The 24,442-nt window shown below is 42.6% G+C and overlaps 1 long non-coding RNA gene across 5 annotated transcripts in view; it reads left to right on the forward strand.

The window, feature by feature from the left end:
* LOC102129505 (uncharacterized) overlaps positions 1-24,442 on the forward strand; it is a 324,484-nt gene that overhangs the window by 35,750 nt on the left and 264,292 nt on the right. For all 5 annotated transcript variants that reach the window (XR_010582291.1, XR_010582293.2, XR_012425296.1 and 2 more), the window contains exon 3: positions 16,735-16,840. This is a non-coding gene — a long non-coding RNA (uncharacterized lncRNA). The remainder of the gene's footprint in view (positions 1-16,734; positions 16,841-24,442) is intronic.

The raw sequence follows: 24,442 nt of genomic DNA on the forward strand, positions 1-24,442 counted from the left end.
CACCTTGGCCTCCCAAAGTACTGGGATTACAGGCATGAGCCACCTTGCCGGAAACACTTTCTTTAAGAGGAAGATGGTTCTTTGTCATCCCTTGAGATCTGGATGGCCCTGATTGCAAGATAATAAAACCAGGAAAGAATGTGCTGGGTGGATGCTGCTAACATTTACTGAATGCTTTTGATGTGCCTGGTACTGAGTTAAGTGATTCATATGTCATAATTCACTTAATACTTACAACAATTCTTTTTTTTTTTTTTTTTTTAATAGAGCCTAGCTCTGTTGCCAGGCTGGAGTGCAGTTGTGCGCTCTTGGCTCACTGCAACCTCTGCCTCCCGGGTTCAAGCGATTCTCCTGCCTCAGCCTCTCGAGTAGCTGGGACTACAGGCACGTGCCACCATGCCCAGCAAATTTTTGTGTTTTTAGTAGAGATGGTGTTTCACCATGTTGGCTAGGATGGTCTCGATCTCCTGACCTCGTGATCTGCCCACCTCGGCCTCCCAAAGTGCTGGGATTACAGGTGTGAGTCACTGCACCCAGCTGATCCTCACAAAAATTCGATGAGGCACATAGTATTATTCCTATTTTAGAGCTGAGGAAACTGAGGCCCAGAGAGATTAAATAATTCATCTGAGTTTACATGGTCAGTGGTAGAGCCAAAATTGAAACAGAGTTTGGCTCCAGAAGCTAATTTTTTTTTTTTGAGATAGAGTCTCGCTCTGTCACCTAGGCTGGAGGGCAGTGGCGTGATCTTGGCTCACTGCAAGCTCCACCTCCCGGGTTCACGCCATTCTCCTGCCTCAGCCTCCCAGGTAGCTGGGACTACAGGCGCCCGCCACCACGCCCAACTAATTTTTTGTATTTTTTTTTTAGTAGAGACAGGGTTTCACCGTGTTAGCCAGGATGGTCTCGATCCCCTGACCTCATGATCCGCCCACCTCGGCCTCCCAAAGTGCTGGGATTACAGGCGTGAGCCACCGTGCCCGGCCAGAAGCTAATTCTTAACCACTGCTCCTCAATAATCGCTTTGGAATGGAATACTACTATACTCTGTTGCCAAGTCATAACAGTAATAAAAACAAATAGTTATTCCTGGGGAAAGGAGATCTAAAATGCAGACTCACACCTCCAGTAGCAGAATCCCTTGCAATTCAAACACTGATTTTCTGGTGTTCCAGAATGTTTAATCCTAATAAAAAATGCCGAGGAGCTGGCCTGGGTCTGGAAGAGTAATTTTGCTCACTCCTTGTCAATAGATGGGTGTGCTTAACGTTTATAACTGTTTTTGTTTTGTTTTGTAATTACATAGCAGTTCATTACAAGTTGATTTGGTTCCCCTCTCAGTCAAGCCTTCTAACAACTCATTTGGAAGAGTAAATATCCTGCCCAGAGAAATTCACAGCTTCGGTCACGATGAGATAAGAGCACGCCGCAGCCCTTGAATGTGGCTCGTCTAATAAGGGTTGGGCTGTCTGGAAAATAATGGAAATCTCAAACAGAGGTTGTTACAAAACAGTGCAAGATGCTGTTGGCATCAGCCCTGAAAGGTTAACTGTGCTCTTTGGTGACTGGAAGGAAATTTCATATTCAACAGATGCTACCTACATTATAGACTGAGATGGATGATGATTGACCTGGAAGGCTTGTCTGCATTTCTGAGAAAATGATCTCAAAATCATTTGCTCTGATTCCTCATGGACTCCTGGGTTTGATTTCACATGGTGGTTTACTGACTCTCTCAATTGGAATGACTGAAATTTATTTTAAACCTAACTATTTGCTCAACCCTGCTATTATTTTACTTTAGGCTGTTATTAATTTGCCCTGGAGTGGTGTGTGGTTTGGATTCCACCGTGCTGATGTGGTTTGTCATATATGATGCTAAACATAGGACAGAAGCTTGGAAAAGAGGAGAATGAAAATGGTACCCCGAAAAGTCAGTTACTATTACTGTGACTGAATTAGCTGTCATGTGCTGCTACTATTTGGATCAATATTGTCCTTTTTTAGATTATGTGATCCAAAAGGTGCAGAGTAATTTAGAAACAGGGGAAGCATCATGGGATTTACGTACACAGGAAGAAAAATAAAATCCAGAAGAAAAAAGGATAAATTGCTATTGCATATACAGAATATTACCTCTCACCATGGAAACAGTGATGCCTTCCATGAGACGCACACTCTAGGGTTAGAGGGAGCTTGGCCCTGAGAATCAAACACCATTAGATTTCTTGCTTTAGTTCTCCCCTTCCTTGAGCTGATGAGTGAGGTGAGATGGCAGAAAACATTGTCACCCAGGCAGCCGCGGTAACCCGGAAAGATGTTCTAGTAAAGTGAGTAGATTAACGAAGTATGGTGTGTCTGTATAACAGAATACTACTCACCAATGGAAAGGAATACATTGGCCAGGAGTGGTGGCTCAAGCTTATAATCCCAGCACTTTGGGAGGTCGAGGAGGGCAGATCACCTGAGGTCAGGAGTTCAAGACCAACCTGGCCAACATGGTGAAACCCTGTCTGTACTAAAAATACAAAAATTAGCCAGGTTTGATGGCAGGCGCCTGTAGTCGCAGCTACTTGGGAAGCTGAGGCAAGAGAATTGCTTGAACCCAGGAGGCAGAGGTCTCAGTGAGCCAAGATTGTGCTGCTATACTCCAGCCTGGATGACAGAACAAGACTCCATCTCAAAAAAAAAAAAAAAAAAAAAAAGGAATAAATTGTTGATATGCACAACAACATGGATAGGTTTAAAAGGCCTTACACCAAGTACAAGAAGCCAGACTCAAAAGTAACATATTACAGAATTGCACTTATATGACATTAAAAAAAAAGACAAAACATTTGGGACATTAAATGGATCAGTGGTTGGCAATGTGATGTGACAGGATACCTGACTATAGACGGATGGCAGGAGGCAGTTTTTAAGGTGATTTAATTATTCTTTATTACTATTATAGCATTATTCACACACATCTTTACGCATGCTGAAACTCATAGAAGTGTACGTATACCAAAAAAGTTACAATTACTGCCTGGTCTTTTGAAAAATAAGTATTTAGATGTTTTATTGTTATTTTAATTAAATCACTTCCATATTTAATGCTAACACTGGCTTAAAACCATGTCCCAAAGATCTACCGTGTTTCCATCATGTTAAATTGCCGCTCTGTTTTCTTGTATCTGAGAATTGTCGGGGCTTTCCATGAAAGAATCAAGGAGTCTGGAAGTGTTAGTGGATTGGTTGATCCCTTAGGGGACCTCCACCAATCAAGCCTAGGAGAGTCACAAGGACAGGTGTCAAGGCGCTTTCTCATCCAAGTCAGCTCTTTTTGTTTTTGAGATGGAGTCTCGTTCTGTTGCCCAGACTGGAGTGCAGTGGTGCAATCTTGGCTCACTGCAGCCTCTGCCTCCCGGGTTCAACCGATTCTCCCACCTCAGCCTCCCAAGTAGCTGTGATCACAGGCGCATACTGCTACGCTTGACTAATTTTTGTATTTTTAGTAGAGACGGGGTTTCACCGTGTTGGCCAGGCTGGTCTTGAACTCCTCACTTCAGTTGATCCACCCATCTCGGCCTCCCAAAGTGCTGGGATTACGGGCGTGAGCTACCACACCCGGCCTAAAGCCAGCTCTTTTCAACCATGCTTGCATTCTAGGAACAAGGACCATGCAAAGGAATCGTTGGGCATGTGTTTGTTTTATGAGAACTTCAGTTACCTCAAGTAATGGGGGCTCATTGAAAATGTATGCTAGCATAGAACCCAGGAAAAGCCGGACATGGAGGCCTCGAGAAGAGTTGGAAGTTGTAGGTGGGTGTCTTCGTCCATTCTTGTACTGCTATTAAGAAATAACTGACACTGGGTGATTTATAAAGGGAATAGGCTTAATTGGCTCGCAGTTCTGCAGGCTGTACAGAAAGCATAGCAGCTTCTGCTTCTGGGGAGGCCTCAGGAAGCTTCCAATCAAAGGGGAAGCCGGGCATCTCACAAGGGCAGGAGCAGGAGGAAGACTAGGGGGAGGTGCCACACACTTTTTTGTTCGTTTGTTTATTTTTTAGACAGAGTTTCGCTCTTGTTGCCCAAGCTGGAGTGCAATGGAACGATCTCGGCTCACTGCAACCTCCGCCTTCTGGATTCAAGTGATTCTCCTGCCTTAGCCTCCTGAGTAGCTGGGATTACAAGCGTGTGCCACCATGCCCGGCTAATTTTTTGTATTTTTAGTAGAAATGGGGTTTCACTACGTTAGCCAGGCTGGTCTCGAACTCCTGACCTCAGGTGATCTGCCCACCTTGGTCTCCCAAAATACTAGAATTATAGGCGTGAGCTACCTCGCCCAGCTGCTACACACTTTTAAACAACCAAATCTCATGAGAACTCATTCACTATCATGAAAATAGCACCAAGGGGGATGGTGCTAAACCATTGATGAGAAGCCAACCCCATGATCCAATTACCTCCCACCAGGCCCCACCTCCATCACTGGGGACTACAATTCCACATGAGATTTGGCTGGGCGGGGATGGAGATCCAAACCACGTCAGTGGGCTTGAATCCAAGATGGCTCAGTGGACTTCCATAGCTGGAGCTGGTCAATCTTTGCCCTAGGTTCTACCGTTCATCATGATTAAGCTATCTTCTCCTGTCTCACTACTAAATGGTTTATTCTTTACCTTAATTCTTCATATCCTTTCTCTATCTCGTAGCTTTTATTCACTAAATCCAGCTAATGGCTACAGCTGTACCTCAGTTCAGCTCTCACTGCTAACTGTGTGTTTCTTGCTGCATAGGAACTGGTCCAGCTATGGTTTCATGCCAGTCCACACCTTAGGTTGCTGGCCAGCTTACAAATGGGATCCAGATACTAGGTGTGGGAAACGCCACCTGGCGTTTCATGCTGCATCTTCTTGGGACAGTCTTATTTGGAAGAGGCTGTGGGCTTGGAGGCACCATGGTAATCCCATGGAGGATAATATTCCACAATTAGCAAACTGTATAAGATAGGACATAGCAAAATGACACATTTTGTTTAAGAAACAGTAAGAGCCAGGCCGGGTCGGGCGGCTCATGCCTGTAATCACAACACTTTGGGAGCTGAGGCGGGTGGATCACCTGAGGTCAGGAGCTCGAGACCAGCCTGGCCAACATGGTGAAACCCAGTCTCTACTAAAAATACAAAAATTAGTTGGGGGTGCTGGTGGGCACCTGTAATCCCAACTACTCAGGAGGCTGAGGCAGGAGAATCGCTTGAACCCGGGAGGCAGAGGTTGCAGTGAGCTGAGATGGTGCCACTGCACTCCAGCCTGGGCGACAAGAGCAAAATTCTGTCTAAAAAAAGAAAAAAAAAAAAAACCAGTAAGAGCCAAAGACTGTGAAAAGCCTGCCTGATTTATTTTGTGCTCGTTTTGGGTTGAAGCAGAGACAAATGAGGACATATGATGTGATGGGCCGTAGGTGCCCCGAGATGTGGACATCTGGGACAACTTCTCTCATGGCGATTCCTGCAGTATCAGAGAAGTTCTTAAGTACCTTGAGCTGCCCATGGTGGAAGGATTAGTTCTCCTACCGCACTAGCAGCTTGGATAATTTTTCATCCACAAGGTGTGCCGATGCCTGGCTCCTGGGATAGAAAACTAGGCTTGGAGCCATAATGGGAAGCAAATCTCTCTGGATTGGGGCACATGAAGTGATGAAAAGCTTTGACGGTGGGTGAGAGAAGGAGTGTTGATCCCACAACCAGCGGCATGGCGTCTATTAAAACCAGGCCTCCCGCCCCATCAGCCACACAGGTTTCTCTGCCCATCAGGTATGAAAACTTCTAGGAAAATAGCATTGACCAAAGCCCAGGGCTGCGACTGGGGAAGTGATCCTTGGTGTGCCGAGACATGAGTCCATGACATCTGGAATGATCCTTTGGGGACATTTGGGGCTCCAATTAAATATTATTCAGCCTGGGTGGTCAGGCAAACCCTCAGGGACCCATGTGACCGGCCCAAAGTTTTCACCACTCTCCACACAGAACAGTATTTTCAAAGTAGTTTGAAGCACGTTGTACTCCCATCTAAAAAATAACCCCTTCCAGCCGGGCGCAGTGGCTCGTGCCTATAATCCCAGCACTTTGGGAGGCCGAGGTGGGTGGATCACGAGGTCAGGAGTTCAAGACCAGCCTGGCCAAGATGGTGAAACCCATGTCTACTGAAAATACAAAAATAGCTAGGTGCGATGGCAGGCACCTGTAATCCCAGCTACTCGGGAGGCTGAGGCAGGAGAGTCTCTTGAACCCGGGAGGCGGAGGTTGCAGTGAGCCGAGATCAGGCCACTGCACTCCAGGCTCGGCGACAGAGTGAGACTCCATCTCAAAGTAAATAAATAAATTAATTAATTAAAAAAAATAGCCCCTTCCACATTTAAACACATTTTAAACTGAAACAACCATAGCCCCACTCCTCAGGGATAACCATTGTTTACATTCTGCTGTGTGTCTTTCCAATATTATTATTGTACATATATATGGAGGTAAAATAGGCTCATACTGTCAGTCTGCACAGTTCAATATGGTGGCCACTAACCACGTATAGCTCTTCAAATTAGAATGGAAAAAAAAATCAAAATCAAAATTCAAATTCAAATTCAGTCTCTCAGTTGTAGTAGCCACTCAACTGAAGCTCAGAAGCTGCACATGGCTTTTGGGAAATACAGATAAAGAACATTTCCATTAACTCAGAAAGTTCTGCTGGACAGCACTACCATAGCCATAGTCCTAAAAATCTTTAGTCACTGTGATCATCTTTTCATGTTACGAAATACGACTGTGTAGTATCATTTTTAATGACTGCATAGTATTCCATTGTGTACATCTACAATCACTTTTTTTTTTTTTTTTTTTTTTTTTTTTTTTTTTTTTGTGAGACAGAGTGTCGCTTTGTTGCCAGGCTAAAGTACAGTGGCTCAATCTCGGCTCACTGCAACCACTGCCTCTCGGGTTCAAGCGATTCTCTTGCCTCAGCCTCCCTAGTAGCTGGGACTACAGGCATGCACCACCATACCCAGCTAATTTTTGTATTTTTAGTAGAGACAGGATTTCACCATGTTGGCCAGGATGGTCTTGATCTCTTGACCTCGTGATCCACCCATCTCAGACTCCCAAAGTGCTGGGATTACAGGCGTGACCCATCGCGCCCAGCCTATAATCACTTTTTAAAAACCTTTTCTCTAAAGTTGGAAATTCAAGTTATTTCTAGTTTGTCACTACTATAACAATGGTTCCATAAACCTATTTTTTTTTTTTTTTGAGATGGAGTTTCACTGTTGTTCCCCAGGCTGGAGTGCAATGGCTTGATCTCAGCTCACTGCAACCTCTACCTCTCGTGTTCAAGCAATTCTCCTGACTCAATGTTTATTTGCATGTGTGATTACTTCTTTACTATTACTACTGGAGCAGATTGCAGTTTTTACACATTTTTCATTCCTACTACAAAATTGCTTTCCAGAAAGATTGAATAGATTTACACTCCTCAAAATACGATATGGAAGTGCTTCTTATCCTAATCTAGACAACAATTGAGAAATTTGTTGCCATTTTGACACTTGAAGCAGCATTGTCCCAAAGATGTTTTGCTTTGGAACTCTTGGATTTCCAGTAGGATTTATATCCACTTGTATTTATTTTGTGACTTGCTTTTGCTGAGTTTTTAACTGAAATGTGTATCCCTTTCTAATGGAGTCATACACGATTTTTTTTTTTTGAGACAGGATCTTGCTTTGTCACCCAGGCTGGAGTGCAGTGGTGCGATCTTGGCTCACTGCAACCGCTGCCTCCTGGGTTCAAGCGATTCTCCTGCCTCAGTCTCTCGAGTAGCTGGGATTACAAGCATGTGACACCACCCCTGGCTAATGTTGTATTTTTAGTAGAGACGGGTTTTCAACAAGTTGGCCAGGCTGGACTTGAACTCCTGACCTGAAGTGATCTGCCACCTTGGCCTCCCAAAGTGCTGGGATTACAGGTTTGAGCCACCACATCTGGCCTCGATTCGTACAAGATCTTTATATATGGAGGGGTCAAGTTTTACCACATAACATACAAAAGCTTTTTGTGTTTATCATTTGCTTTTCACTTTTAAACTTACGAATATAATAAAATCATATTTAGTTGAATTTCACAGTGTTTTCCTTTTAGATTTCTGCTTTTGATAAAATACTTTAGCTCTATCCTGCTAAAAATTACACATAAATATTTACTGTTTTATCGTTTACTTTTTTAACACCTAAAACATCTCATACATCTGGAATTTATTTAGGGTGTGGTGTGAGTTCAGTGTTTATTTACATTTACTTTTAAAATTTGTTGAATGATTTATTCTTTTTCTACGGATTTTAAATTTCACCCTTATAGAATACTACACACACATACACACACACACACACACACACATATATATGAAATATATATATACATGGGCATGCTTTTATACTTCCTATTCTGGTTCATTACTGTTTTTCTAATTTGGCGCAAGTAACATATTGCTTTAATTATTTGTACTATGTGTCACATGTTAATATTAGTGTGGCAAGTCCTTTCTGTAACTCTTCTTTTCCAAAATATGTTTGGCTTTTATAGTGTGCATCTCCTTCCATATGAATGTTAAAATTATTTGGTAAAATTTTAGAAAATGGTCCTGTCAAAGGTTTCACTGGCGTTGTTAAATGTAAAACTAAATTTGTAAAAAATTGGTTTCTATCAATACTAAATTTCCCCATCAGAAATATGGTATTCTTTTTTGCTTATTATCACTTTTTATATCTCTCAGTAAAATTTTTTTAGTTTTTTTCCATCATCTAGACCCTGAATATTACTTATGAATTTCACTCCCACTTTGCCAAAAACTTGAATAAAGTTTCATCAGGACATAGTTGGTACTGGGCTCGGTGGCTCAGCCTGTAATCTCAGCACTTTGGAAGGCCGAGGCAGGTGGATTGCCTGAGCCCAGGAGTTCAAGGCTAGCCTGGACAACACAGTGAAACTCCAGCTCTAAAAAAAAAAAAAAAAAAAAATTGAAAATTGAAAATTAGCTGGGCATGGTAGTGCACACCTGTGATCTCAGCTACTCCGGAGGTAGAGATGGGAGGGAGCATCACGTGAGTCCAGGAGGTGGAAGCTGCAGTGAACTGTGATTGTACCTCTGCCTGGGTGACAGAGCAAGACACTGCCTGGATAAAAAAAAAAAAAAAGACATACTTGGCCTTGGCTTCTGGGGAGTAGTGGGGAATTAGGCCATAATAGATAGGAAAATCCATGGATGGAGGCACATGATATGATATAAAACATTTAAAAATTGCTTTTATAAATGAGATTTTAAAATGTCATTGTATTTCTTTGTTTTATTTTGAGATAGGATCTTGCTGTCACCATGGGATGGAGTACATTGACATGAACACAGTTCACTACAGCCTTGACCTCCCAGGCTCAAGCGGTCCCCCCACCTCAGTCCCCCAAGTAGCTGGAACTACAGGAACCACCACTCCCAGCTAATTTTTGGACTTTTTTGTAGAGACAGACCATGATGCCCAGGCTAGTTTCAAAGTCCTGGGTTCAAAAGATCCCCCTGCCTCAGCCTCCCAAAGTGTTAAGATTACAGGCATGAGCCACTATGCCCAGCCCTCCATTATATTTCTGAACATATTATTAAGAAAATATAGGCAAGGTGGCCGGGCGCGGTGGCTCATGCCTGTAATCCCAGCACTTTGGGAGGCCAAGGTGGGCAGACCACAAGGTCAGGAGATCGAGACCATGCTGGCTAACATGGTGAAACTCCGTCTCTACTAAAAATACAAAAAATTAGCCGGGCATGGTGGCGGGCACCTGTAGTCCCAGCTACTCGGGAGGCTGAGGCAGGAGAATGGCGTGAACCCAGGACGCAGAGCTTGCAGTGAGCCAAGATTGCGCCACTGTACTCCAACCTGGGCAAGAGAGCGAGACTCAGTCTCAAAAAAAAAAAAAAAAAAAAAAAGAATAATACAGGCTAAGTATAAATGTTGAATATTTATTTTATATAATTAACTTTAATAGCTTTGTATATTTGTATTAGCTATAATCATTTTTAGGTTGGATATCTTGGGCTTTGCAAAGAGATAATCATATTGTTTGCAAGAAATGTTTGTCAGTACTTAGAATTTTTACTTCTTTTTCTTATGGACCAATATAGTATAGTGCTAAAAAAAAAATAGGTGTTTGAGACAGACAGACCTGGGCTAAATTTCAACCGTACCACCTATTAACTTGAACCTTCTGCAATTCATCTAATCTCTGAGGGTCAGTTTCCTCAAAGAAGCATAATAATACCTACTTTAGGGAGATCTTAGGAGGATTAAATGAAATATTGTCTATAAAGCACATAACCCAGTAGCTGGCACATACAGCTGCTATTATTGCTTGTCTGATTGCATTGGCTGGAACTCCCAGAACGTTAAATAATAATGGTAATTGTGGACATCTAGACTTTAATGGTAATAGAGTCATTTCTAAATGAAAATACCAGGCACTGTTGATGATGATGATGATGACGATGAACATTTATTAAGCATTTGTGCCCCATTCAGCATATATATCATAGAGACAATTGCAGGAAATTACCCCAGCATCTTGCATACTTGCTCTTGATAACATTGCTTTTATTCACTCATTCCCTCATTCAGTTAATTCATTCAACAGACATTTGTTGAGCATGTCTAGAGGCTCTCATTTATTATGCCTCAATTCTAGCTATCTTCATTTTGGATATGGTGTTACTTATGTGTTGAAGGAGGGAGAAACAGATACAGAAATAGTCAGTGGAAGATAACCGCATTGAGGCTTCATGTATAAACCACTCATAGAGCTACCTATGTGCATAGATTATGGCACTGTCCTTTTATTACGTCCTTTCTTGTCCTTTATGCTTGGGCTGTCTGGCCTCATTGAAAGCAAAGAATGAGGTTTAGAGTTTGTAATGAGATGAAGGATGGGACTGAGCTTTTTCTGATGGAAGCTCATCCATTCATTCAACCATCATTGGCTGATGCTAATAAAAATAAGATGGATAAAGTGTGGATTTTGTCTTGGAGTTTTCATAACTGAGAAAACCACGAGTGTGAGGAATATTATTCCAGAACATATAAAGATGATGAAAACAGAGAGAGAGAAGTGCTGGTTCAGGAAGGCGGGGGGCTTGAGGGCTTGTTTGAGGGTGGAGATGTGGGGCTATAGAGACGGTGGAGTTAGGACTGGCCTCCCCAGAGTTCTGGTGTCATGAGAGATTGGCAAGAATTTTCTGGGTGGTCAAGAAAGGGCATACTGGTGGTGGGAACGGTTATGCAAAGACGCAGAGACTTGTGGGAGCGGGTCGCTTAGTCTGCCAATAAACAGCCGTTCTTCCACAGTGGAGTTGTATGGAAAATAAGTGGATTTTGTGACTGAATTTTATTTGATGTAGCCCAGCTACAAATTAGAGCTTATCTTGGAGAGTTTAATGAGGTCAGCAGAGCAGAGAAGGGAAGCAGCTATGCCTTGTTAATATTCATAGTCATGATATTTACTGGGACAAAACAAAAATAAAGCCCCAAAATATAGTCTTTTCTGGAAAAAGATTGGGGACCAAATGAGAAACTGAAGGAATTTACTGCCCCTAGCAAAAGCAAAAAAATGAATTAACTTCCTTCACATTTGCTCAGTCCTTCTATTTCCCTTCCCATTTGTCTTCTCCTAGACCCTCGCTGAGCAGCAAGTTTCTTACAACATGGATGAGAAATATTAGCTGGGAGCATAGAAGAAGATTATTTAACTCTCTCCCTAAAAGCATATGCAAATGGTGTACACAGGAATGAATCCAGAATTTGGGTATTAATTCATTTTTCCTCCAGAGTCAGCTTCTCCTTCCTTCTCTCTGTATCCTGCTTCCTTTCAGGTATGCGGGTTTGGCAGGCTATTCATGGGTGGAACCCACAGACACAAGGAAGTGATTTTATGGGCTTTCTTCTGGGCTCATGTACAATTTAAAAAAATTCCTTTTGATCCTCGAAGATCCCAGCAGCCAACTCTGGTTAACATCACCAAGAAGCCAGCCGCACCCAGAGCTGTCCTAGGAGCTAGACTTCTCACGTGCCAAGCTGCTGGCAGTTCTGTCTCCTTGCCTGAGACAGAAGGCATCTTGAGAAGATTCAAATGAAGGGAAATGGAGAGTTGGAGAATTAGCATATGCATTTAATTAATGTTTACATCTGTGAAAAGCATTTTGTACCAAATAAATATCAGATACATTTCTTAAAACTTCCATCGCCGTCTTCCCCTCTCTTGGGGAAAAGAGTTAACTAGCTTTAATCCTTGTTTTCTATACGGAAATTCCTGCGTGTGGGTCCAGTAAGAGCTTAAGATTGATCCTGTCCTGGTCATCTGAAACTTCTTCCTGTTTTTCTAAAATTCCTAGAGGTGTTTGTAATGGAACAACTCCTAGGGCACATTGAGGGGTTGGGGGAAATGCAGGGAAAGTAGAAGTCTGGAGAGGAGCAAGTGAACAGATTTTCAAAAGGGGATGCCTCAAAAAGTAACCATCCCCGTGAGCTAGAGAGCAATTATTGTCTAATGAGGCTGGACCAGTCCTTTAACCTGAGACTCTCTCCTTTGGCCTTTGATGAGGGCCACTGAGCAGGGCATTTGATGGCTTTTTGAGCCCTTACAAATAAAAATGGCCATGTATTAGTTATGAATGTGTTCCCGACTGGACCCATTCCTTTAATGGGACTACTAGGCTAGTTCTATCAAGGAAGTACTGGAATCCTAGTGTATATTAACCAACATCTTGCTTAACTACTTCATTGAATTTGAGTAAGGTTTCTGAGCTATGCACACAAAGTCTCCCCATGTAGATAAATTAGAAAATTATAGGTTGGTGATAATATAATGAGAAAGAATTGCATGCCATTGAACACCTGGGTTCCAAATATGAAGAACAAAGATTAGCATCAATCGGGGAGATTACCTTATTGCTGAACCGCAGGGCCCTGTCATATAGGACATTTTTATTTATGGCATGTTTGAAGGCAGATTTTGATTCATTATGTTCGTAGATAACATAGTGGAAACACTAAATAATGGAATTGTACCCATCAAATGAGCTGGAACCATGAATCAGAAAGCTATAGCTGGAAACAGTAGAAATTGATCTTCTATTTTCTTCTCCCTCTTTCTCCACATCCCTCTCTGTCTCTCCTTCATCTTTACAGCATGTATAAATTTATAAACTCCATGCAGTACTGCCGAAAAATTAAATGAGATGAGGAAAAGTGGGAGAGGTAATATTATTCCATATACTCTTCAGATGAGACTCAGAATTTTAGGGAGGTCCAAGATCACATAACTCCTAAGTAGTATCAGTAGGGGCAGAATTCAAATCCTAGCTCCCCCTCCTGTTTTAATTTTCTTTTCCTTTCTTTTTTTTTTTTTTTTTTTGAGATGGAGTCTCGCTCTGTTGCCCAGACTGGAGTGCAATGGCACGATCTCGGCTCACTGCAAACTCTGCCTCTTGGTTCAAGTGATTCTCCTGCTTCAGCCTCCCACATAGCTGGGATTATAGGCATCCACCAATACACCCTGCTAATTTTTTGTATTTTTAGTAGAGACAGTGTTTCGCCATGTTGGTCAGGCTGGTCTCGAACTCCTGACCTCGGGTGGTCCACCTGCCTCGGACTCGCAAAGTGCTGGGATTACAGGTGTGAGCCACCATGCCTAGTCTAGCTCCCCTCTTTTGCATATATAGTATGCTGAAGTTCTCTAGACATATTCTTTGAGAATGACAATGGCTGCTTTGCTGAGCACAAGCATTCAATGTAATAAAATGGCGGCTACAGAATTAGGCACACGCTTAATATGTTCTTTCAATCAGGCAACCAGGCCTGGGATAAAGCAACTCCTGCTAACATGTACTTCTGCTGAGTCAAACATCAAAAAGATCCCAGAGCTAAAAATAAAGGGGTCATAAAATGTATTCAGGCCACAAGATCAAGAACCAGCACTTTAGATGGGCAACCGCATATGCTGAAAATAATGATTCAGTGCTGAAAACGAAAATTTTAGAGCAAAAAGGGACTAAAAGAAATAATGTAATGTAATCCCCCACTTGGATGTGGAGAATGCTGAACAGAGAGAACTCAGTTGCTTTGCTCAAGATTACCCAATTAATAATTGGCAGGATTGGTTTCTTGTATCTGGTTCAGGGTTCTCTATTCCATCATAGTGTTCTGACTTATTATAATGGCAATGACTTACATTTGTGAAGTAACTCTTTACACTCTAAAACTTCTATTATATTTAAAAAATGTAAGGCAAATATTATGCCCATATTACAGATGGGCAACTGAGGCAAAGAGAATCTAGATGATTTGCCAAAGGGCATACAACTAATGAATGATAGACTATGACACAAGATTTGTCTTGGACCCTTTGCCAGGCTTGCAGCAGGGGGCACCCAGTCTATTTGGCTCTCTGGGCTGCATCTGGCCTGCACAGTTCCTGCGGTCGTGTGACTGCACACTCAGCTCCTGGTGGGAGGGAGTTTGTGAGTGAGCAAGTGTGGGGTTCAGCTGGCCGCTGCAAGCCCTGACACAGGAGCAAACTCTGTGTGGGGCCTGAGGCCACACCAGGCATGTTGCCCTGAGGGGACCACAGTTGTGTGCAGGCAGGGATGCCTGCAATCCTGAAGCCCCAGAGAGAGTATTACAGTGTGCTAATTAGCTCTTTTAGTTCCACTGTCTGCAGCCCAATAGATGGCTGCAGGACTGGCTTGGCCCTGATGCTTCTTCCATCATGTGGGGTGGCTGCCCTCTACCAGCAAGGGCAGAGGGCCAGTGTCACAGTCTTTCTGGGTGCCCATGTTTGGTGCATCCTGAGCTCTTGTCCCGCATCCAAGAAGAATGAGGTCATGCTGACAATTGAAGGGTGTTGAGGTGGGAGAATTTTATTGAGCAATGAAACTGCTCTCAGCAGAGAGGGGATGGAAAGGCTGGGTTGTCTCAGTGTGGCTGAGTCTGGGGATTTTTATAGGCACAGGATGGGTGAGGGGCAGACCATAGGTAGTATTAAAAAGGATAATATTTGATTGTTTAAAAGGCGTTATTCAGAAAGAGCCAATCAAGAAAGGGCAGACAAACAGGAACAGAAGTTCTCACTCAGGGTCGCAGGTTTCATCTGGAACCAGCAGTCCAGGCTGTTTTTGGCTTGAAGGTGGAGTTTCACCAGGGACCTGACCCTGTTTGCTTAGGCATTTGTCTGCCTCCTGCCGCCCTCAACAAGACAGTCAAACCTAAGTTTTTTGGCTTCCAATCTACTTGCCTCTGAGCTGTTTTACTCATAATACTTCTGATGCCAAATGCGTGGGATTTTTCTTCTACCTCGAAACCCATTCTCTGGTTTTCCTGACACCAGCTATGTGTCCTACAATTCGTTTATGCCACAGCTACCTGGAGTTGGCAGAGACCCCACAGGTCAAGACTCAATCCCACAAAACTACCCCAAGTTCAGACACCAATTGCAAGTTCCAGGTTTCTACCTGTACTTCTGACCAACAGGCTATAAACAGGCTGCTCCCACAACCCAGTTCTCATGTTCCATAATTTGCTAGAATGTCTCTCAGAACTCAGGAAAGAGCTTTACTTAGGGTACAACAGACACATTGGTTTTCCATCTCTTGATGCTTAGGGCAAGGTATGGGGATGGGGCATGGAGCTTCTATGCCCTTTCTTGGTGTGCCACCCTCTCAACACCTCAGTGTGTCCCCATGTAAAAACTCTCCAAACCCCCTTTGTTTAGGGGTTTTTATGGAAGGCTCATTATATAGGCATGATTGATTAAATCATTAACCATCAGAGATTGACTCAGTCTCCAGCCAGTAGTGATCAGAGGATAGGACTGAAAGTTTCAACCCTGTAATCACACCAGAGTCTTTCTGGCCACCAACCCCCATCCTAAAGCTATCTTGGAGCCCTAAGCTACTAGATCTCTCGTAAGAATACAAATGACACTTGCTTTTGCATTTTTTTTCTTTTTCTGAGACAGAGTTTCACTCTGTCACCCAGGCTGGAGTGCAGTGGCGTGATCTCAGCTCACTGAAACCTCGGCCCCCCAGGTTCAAGCAATTCTCCTGCCTCAGCCTCCTGAGTAGCAGGGACTACAGGTGTGTGCCACCACGCCAGGCTAATTTTTTTTTTTTTTTTTTTTTTGTATTTTTAGTAGAGACGGGGTTTCACCATGTTGGCCAGGCTGGTCTCAAACTCCTGACCTCAGGTGATCCACCTGCCTTGGCCTCCCAAAGCACTGGGATTACAGGTGTGAGCAACTATGCTGGGCCACTTTTGCCTTTCTTTAGCATAGAAAAGGCGAGGGTTTTAGGAGCTGTGTGCCAGGGACCAGGGAAAAAAGATGAAATATCTTTATTTTTTTCACACTGCCTATCCCTGCACTTGCCACAGGGGAGGTGTTTGAATAGACTGTGCAGGCTCTTTGGCTGGGTTCACCAGGGTGCACCTGAAGGAAGTGGCCCTGGTCTGCTGCACGTACAGGAGCCTCACTCAGCATCCTCAATACATTCTTGGAAACTGATTTGAAGCAAAGCAACATACAGCAGGTCCTTGAATAACATCATTTCCTTCAAGGTTTTTACTTTGTTATCAAGTTGATGAGAAAAACAATATTGTTTTGTTATTTGTCGTTTTGCTTAGGTTGTAGTTTCCAAGAACCTGTCAGCAACATCAAGTGAGGATTTACAGTACTGCTTCTGCCATCTTTCTCATGGTACTTGTTTGTCAGAGGAAGAAGTGGTGGAGGGTGAGCTATTATCCTTACTCAAAAAATCAGCAATCTTCCCTTCCCTTTCCTTCTCTTCCCTTCCCTTCCCTCCCCTCCCCTCCCCTCCCCTTCTCTCCCCTCCCTTCCCCTCCCCTCCCCTCCCCTTCCCTTCCCCTCCTTTCCCAACTCCATTATGCTATAGATCATGAGTTTTTGTTGTTGTTTACCTTGACTTGCCCAATTCCAATTTTGTTGCTGTTCTGTAAAGACTAACCTCATAGCTAGAGCAAAGGACCGACAACTGTTTTTTGTTTGTTTGTTTGTTTGTTTGTTTTTGCTTACTGTGTTGGGCAGAATAATGGCCCCACCCACTCAAAGATATTTGTGCCTTAATCCTCAGAAAATATGAATACTTCATGTTATCTGGCAAAATAAACTTTGCAAATATGATTGATGAAGGTAAGGGTACAGGCCTTGAGGTAGAAAGGGTATCCTGGATTATTCAGGTGGGCCTAATCTAGCCCTCTCTGACTGTGGTCAGGTCGAGAGAGAGAGAGAGAAGTGATAATGGAAGCAGGGTTAGAGAAATGCAACTTTGCTGGCTTTGAAGATGCAGAAAGGGACTGAAATCCAAAAAATTCAAGGAGCCTCTAGAAGCTGGAGAAAGCATGGAAATTGGTTTTTTTCCCTAGAACTTCCAGAAAGGGATGCAGACTTGCTGATGCCTTGGGTTTAGACTGGTGAGACCTATGTTGAACTTTGAACCTACAGAACTGTAAGATAACACATTGGTCTCGTTTTGAGTGACTAAATTTGTGGTTTTTTGCTGCTATAGCAAGTTACAGCTTCTCCTCAGAGACAGGGTGGACCCCTACTCAAAATTTGGTTCATATGTCAAGCCTGGTGATGATGCCCTCAATATATACATTTGCCAACAGGGTAATAAAAGGTTTGTTACTTACATAATAAGTCTTTCAGTGTGGCTCCCAAGCAGGTCCAGAAATAGCTTGAAAAAGCAGAGAAAGGAGACTGGCTTGCAAGTATTATGGTAGTTAGGCGGTGGGGATGGAGTAAAGGTTCTCGTGCACGGTTTGATCGTCCCATTGGCTCCAAAGGAGAGAGCACCCAGGCTTTCTTAGCAGCTTGCCAAGGTGTGGGGTAGTAAAGGAATAAGGTGGAGTGAGGCTTAAATAATGTCAATAGTCAAACAGCAAGAAATGGAGTCAGACTCTATTATACAGCAACAAGAGAAAGCTGGTACACTAATCTTCCTCTAGCTCCATCTATGCAGACTGTGAATCTGCCCATTCATCCACCCTGTATTCTATTATGTATCCACTGCATGCCAGATATAGTTCTAGAGATTATGGATGTAGCAATGTCCATGAAATAATATTTTTTCCTGTTGTACTCACAGTCTAGTAGGAGTGAACACTGAATTGACTCATAAGTATTTGATTATTTGCTGAGGATCACAGTTGTAGTATCTTGAGGACCATAAAAGACCACAATGGAGAGGGAAACTTTTCTTTATACTAATTTTAGGAGAATTTTCCCTGGAAAGATGAGAGTTGGCATAGTTGAACTGGCAGTTCAACACCCAGTGGTAGAGATGAAAGAATTCTAGGCAGAAGAGAAAAGCAGAGACAAAGGCATAGATGCATGAAGTTATGTCTGTGTTGCAGTCAATGGGATTAAAACATGAGGATTTTTTTTCACCCTTTGATTGTGGGCTTGGGATTGGGGAATGAGGATTAGGGGGGCAGTTTGGAAGGAAAAGCTGGAATAGTAAGAGAGAGTGGGGTTAAAGATGACCCACTGTTGGTTAGCTGCATGTTGACCTAATGTAAGGTTGTGAGTTTGTTTTCAGTCTAAAGTCATTGACTCATACCCAGTTTAATATACTTGAAGGAAAACATGTGAGATCTATAAAGTAGACAAGATTGGAAAGAAATTGTTTCAAGAAAAGGAAGTTAATCAGTAACTGAGTCTAACTGGTATAGACTACAGTTTCTTTTCCAATAATGGCCCAAGGAAATGATGCACAAAGTATGTGGAATTATGATTGCTCATTGAAGAGGGAGTTTGCTTTGGGGGTGGACTGAGGGGTTGGCGAAGGAATAAAGATGCTCATCATGACTCAGATTATGTCTTCTCTCCCTTGGGTCCTCCTCCTGGTGACACCCTAGAACATCCTGGGACATTGCTGTTTTTATCTTTTTTTTTTTTTTTTTTTTAGATAAAGTCTTGCTCTTGTCCTCTAGGCTGGAGTATAATGGCATAATCTCAGCTCACTGCAACCTCGGCCTCCCAGGTTCAAACAATTCTCCTGCCTCAGCCTCCTGAGTAGCTGGGATTATAGGTGGCTGCCACCACGCCTGGCTAATTTTTATAGATTTAATAGAGATGGGGTTTCACCATGTTGGCCAGGCTGGTCTCCAACTCCTGACCTCAGGTGATCTGCCTGCCTTGGCCTCCCAAAGTGCTGGGATTACAGGTGTGAGCCACCGCGCCCGGCCATCATTGTTGGTCTTTAAACTCCATTTCTCCCCAGAGGACTGGTACCTTGGTAGTAGCCTCTACCCTCATGTGGGTATCATCTGGGGCAGTCTGGATTTGTATAAGAATTCCAATGTTAATGATGGAGTTCTGTTGGAAAGAGGGACAAGTCTTCTTTCAAATTCTCATCCCCACCTGGTGCTGCGTTCTCCCTTCTCTCTCCCTCTGTTTTGTATTTTAGATTCAGGGGGGATCTTTCACATATATAACAAGTTCTTGCTTTGAACTTAAAAATAAACGCTATGAAAAAAGAAATGTGTGTTCCAATCTGACTTGAAAATGCCCAAATGTGATTAGTATTAGACTGTGAAATACCTCTGCTTATCTCCAGGAGCCAGCTGCTGGGAGCATTTTGAGGGATCAGGCTGGTTGTTGTGGGTGATGTTTTTTTAAAACAAAACATAAGCCCCAAATGATCTGTGTATAGACTCTCCATGAAGTCCCCTTTGTCAAAAACTCTGTCTTTCTAATTTTTATTCTCCCCTCATTTGTCCCAATCCCAATCATGGAAGACAGTGTGGGAGTCAAATAGGTTCCAGTTTCAATCTGGCAATTTCCCTCTTGCTTCTCTCTGTATTTCAGCCTTTCTCTTTTCTAAACTTGCCTGGCTGCACCTAAGGACTTTCCACTTGAGGAAACAAATTATTTGGGTCATACAGGCCACCACTGCTATTTATGAGCCAAAAAAAAATGCCACTTGGCATTTGGAAAACTGATTTATTAATACACGCAGGGTCTTGCATGTCGACAACTGCAAATTATGGATAACAGATTTGCATCTTCTATAATTTCATGGCCTCATTCAAAAGGACTTAATGAGCTAACAAAAAGGGCTAAATGATAAAATGTTTTTTTTTCTCTCAAAGCTCTTTTTGACTTACCTGCCTACCTCTCCCATCAAAAAGTAAGAAAGAAGAAGGAAAGAAAACAAAAAATATTAATTTACTGAAAAGCTTAACTTTAAAGCATTATGAGATTTTAAATCCGTGAATTACTCTGTATGATATACGAGTCAATTACAAAAAGAATAGGAAATAGTAACAGGTTTGCATCAATCTTCAGCTAAACTATGTTCAGGGAAATGAAGCTAGAATTCAATCGAACAGGGAGCTAACATTAAATTCCTTCTGAACACACTACTCTGGAAGAATATTTGAGGGACACTAAAAGTGAAAAATAAGGTATATTTGTGTTTGGTGAATGTGCACTATATTTGAAGAGACAAGATACTAAAAGTTGTGTATTGACATCGAAAACTTCCTTAGCAATGTACTCCCAAGAGAGGTGAAGCAGCAGAGGGTCATTACTTGGCAAATAAGCAAAAAGGATAATAATTACCGCTAACTGGAGGCATTACTGTGGGATTGTAGGGATCTGTATTAGTCCGTTTTGTGTTACTATAAAGGAATACCTGAGGCTAGATAATTTATGAAGAAGAGAGTTTTAATTGGCTCATGGTTCTGCAGGCTGTACACAAAGTAGGGTGCCTGGATCTGGTGAGGGTTTCAGAAAGCTTCCAATCATGGCAGAAGGTGAAGAGGAGCCAGGCTGTCACATGACAAGAGAGAGGGCAAGCCAGAGAAGGGAGAGGTCTCAGGCTCTTTTAAACAACCAGATCTTATGTGAACTAACTGAGCAAGAACAGATTCATCACCAAGGGGATGGTGCTAAGCCATTCATGAGGGATCCACCCATATCATCTAACACTTCCCAGCAGGCCCCACTTCTAACCTTGGAAGTCACATTTCAACGAGATTTGGAGGGGACAAATAGTATGTCAGAGTCTGCAAGGATTTCTTTCTCTCACCCCAGCCCCCTCCATTCTTTTTTTTTTTTTTTTTTTTGAGACAGCATTTGACTCTGTTGCCCAGTCTGGAGTGCAGTGGCATGATTATGGCTCACTGCAGCCTCAGCCTCAACCTCCCAGGCTCAAGTGATTCTCCCACCTCAGTCTCCCAGTCCTCAGTCTCCTGGAACTACAGGTGTATACCACCATGCCCAGCTACTTTTTAAATTTTTTTTTTTTTTTTTTTGAGATGGAGTCGCGCTCTGTCACCCAGGCTGGACTGCAGTGGCTGGATCTCAGCTCACTGCAAGCTCCGCCTCCCGGGTTCACGCCATTCTCCTGCCTCAGCCTCCCAGGTAGCTGGGACTACAGGCGCCCGCCACCGCACCTGGCTAGTTTTTTTTTGTATTTTTTAGTAGAGACGGGGTTTCACCGTGTTAGCCAGGATGATCTCGATCTCCTGACCTCGTGATCCGCCCGTCTCGGCCTCCCTAAATTGTTTTTAAGAGATGAGGTCTCCCTATACTTCCCAGGCTGTTTTCAAACTTCTGGGTTCAAGCAATCCTCATGCTTCAGCCTCCCAAAGCACTGGAATTACAAGTGTGAGCTCCTGCTCCTGGGCCCTGAGAGGATTTCAAGTAAGAGATAGATTATTTCAAGGCTGGGCGCGGTGGCTCAAGCCTGTAATCCCAGCACTTTGGGAGGCCGAGATGGGCAGATCACGAGGTCAGGAGATCGAGACCATCCTGGCGAACATGGTGAAACTGCGTCTCTACTGAAAAAATACAAAAAACTAGCTGGGCAAGGTGGCGGGTGCCTGTAGTCCCAGCTACTTGGGAGGCTGAGGCAGGAGAATGGCGTAAACCCGGAGGTGGAGCTTGCAGTGAGCTGAGATCCGGCCATTACACTCCAGCCTGGGAGACAGAACAAGACTGCATCTCAAAAAAATTTTTTTTTTCTGGATTTCAAATACAATCAGGATCCTGGTAAGTTGGAAAAGCCAGGAGAACATCTCACAAGAGAGGGGATGAAAAGGAGACTTGCAGAAGGATGTTCTGTGGGTGCTCGGGATTTTGTGTACAGAGGTTCTTTGTTAGTTTGGAGAATTAATGGAGAGATGTGATTCAAAAGAGCATCACAAACATCCAATGCCTAGGAAATGCCAATGAAAGATACTCGAGATTCCTACACAGAAAACTACACACAGTTACTGAGGATAAATGGAAGGAAATACCAAGTTCATAGATTGAAAGAGTCAAGGTTGTTTCTTATTTTCTTGAAATTGATCTATATATATTTAATTCAGTCCAAATCACATCCCAGCAGATTTTATAATTGTGGAAATTGACAAGCTGATTCTATAATTTATATGGGGCCAGGTGCAGGAGGCCAAGGTGGGTGGATCACTTGAGGCCAGGAGTTCAAGACCAGTCTGGCCAACATGGCAAAAACCCATCTTGACTAAAAAATACAAAAATTAGCCAGGTGTGGTGGTGCATGCTTGTAATCCCAGCTACTCAAGAGGCTGAGGCAGAGAATTGCTTGAATCTGGGAGGCGGAGGCTGCAGTGAGCTGAGATCACACCACTGCACTCCAGCCTAGGAGATAGAGTAAGACTCCAGAGCTAAGAATAGCCAACGTCAAAGATGAGTAAGATGTATTAAACTTTAAGATGTATTTAAAACTATAGTACTTAAGGCTTTGGGTTACTAACATGATCCATGGATCATATTAGATGTACTGCTGAAACTATAGTAATTAAGGCTGTGGGTTATTAATAAGTTCAATGGAATAGAGAGTCCAGAAACAGACTCACACATATTTGGTCACCTGATTTATGACAGAGTTGCCAGTTGCATTACTGCTGACTGTAAATTGGTGCACCTACTTTGAAAAACACATGAATATTCTGAGATACAGCAGTTCCATATTTCAGTATATCAACGGAAATGTGTACGTGTGTACCAAAAGACATATCCACGGGTGTCTATAACATCACTGTTTCTTATAACCCCACCCCTCATTACCATTGGAAACAACCTGAATGTCCATCAACAACTAAATGACTAATAAATTATAATTCATTCACACCACGGAAGACTACATAGCAGGTTCGGTAAACTTTTTCTGTAAAAGATCAGATGGTAAATCTTTTAGACTTTGCAGGCTGTTCAGGTTCTGACACAACAACTCATCTCTGCTTTTGAATCATGAAAGCGGCCACAGAGGATACATAAGTGAACATGGCTGTGCTTCTAGAACTTTATCTATGGATACTGAAACTTGAATTCCATACAATCCACTTTAGAAAATATTCTTTTTCTTTAGATTTTTTTTTGACTATTAAAAAATATAAAAACTGTTATTAGCTTGCAGGTTGCACAAAAACCTGTGATGAGACATACATGAAGAAGGACCAGCAACTGCTACACACTCCACAACACGGACAAACCTTACAGATTTGATGGCGAATAGAAGAAAAACAGACTAAAAGCAGCATACACATTATAATTCCACTTATATAAAGTTCAAAAACAGGCAAAACTAATTTATGGTGATGAAAGTCAAAAGAGTGATTACCTTTGAAGATGGAATTATACAGCAGGCTTCTGCACTGTGGCTGATGCTCTGTTTTGTGATCCAGGTGGTAGCTAGTCAGATGGGTTCATTTTCTAAAAGGTCACCAATCTGTACTGTGAATTTGCCGTATCTGAATAGAACAATGTTTTTGGTTTATTTGTTTTAAAGAATCTAGGAGTAATTTAAGAGACAATATCATGCAATATCTGAGAGTGTAGATTCTGTACACAGACTGCTAAATCCCAGTTTGATCATTAGCTGTGTGACCTTGGGCAAGTTGTTTCACCTCTCTGTTCTTTAGTGGTTCTCAACTGTAAAAAAGTGATCACAGTCGTACTCAGTTGACTCAATAGTCCTTGATACTTGTAGTACTGCTGTAAGAATGATGAGTTAAGCCATATAAAGTCACTTAGAACAATGCTGGCATACCCTAAGAACTCAATAAATGTTAGATATTATTCTTGTGGCCAATAACTTTTTTGCTTTAGGTCTTAAGCTCCAGTTTGTTAAGACATTTACAAACTCTTGATTCTGCCACAAATATACTTTTAGATTAAGCAAGGCCAGCAGCACAAAGAAGCCTTTTAAAACTCACATGTGGTCCAGCCCAGCTCACCAGGAATCTGATTCTGAAGAGTCTGGGAATAAAGGCTCAGAGTCATAAATAATATAAATATCCCTTGTCTTATTTAGAATGCACATATTGCCTGTGAATA

The sequence above is a fragment of the Macaca fascicularis genome, chromosome 16, assembly GCF_037993035.2.
Source record: "Macaca fascicularis isolate 582-1 chromosome 16, T2T-MFA8v1.1".
In the NCBI taxonomy this organism is placed as follows: Eukaryota; Metazoa; Chordata; class Mammalia; order Primates; family Cercopithecidae; genus Macaca; species Macaca fascicularis.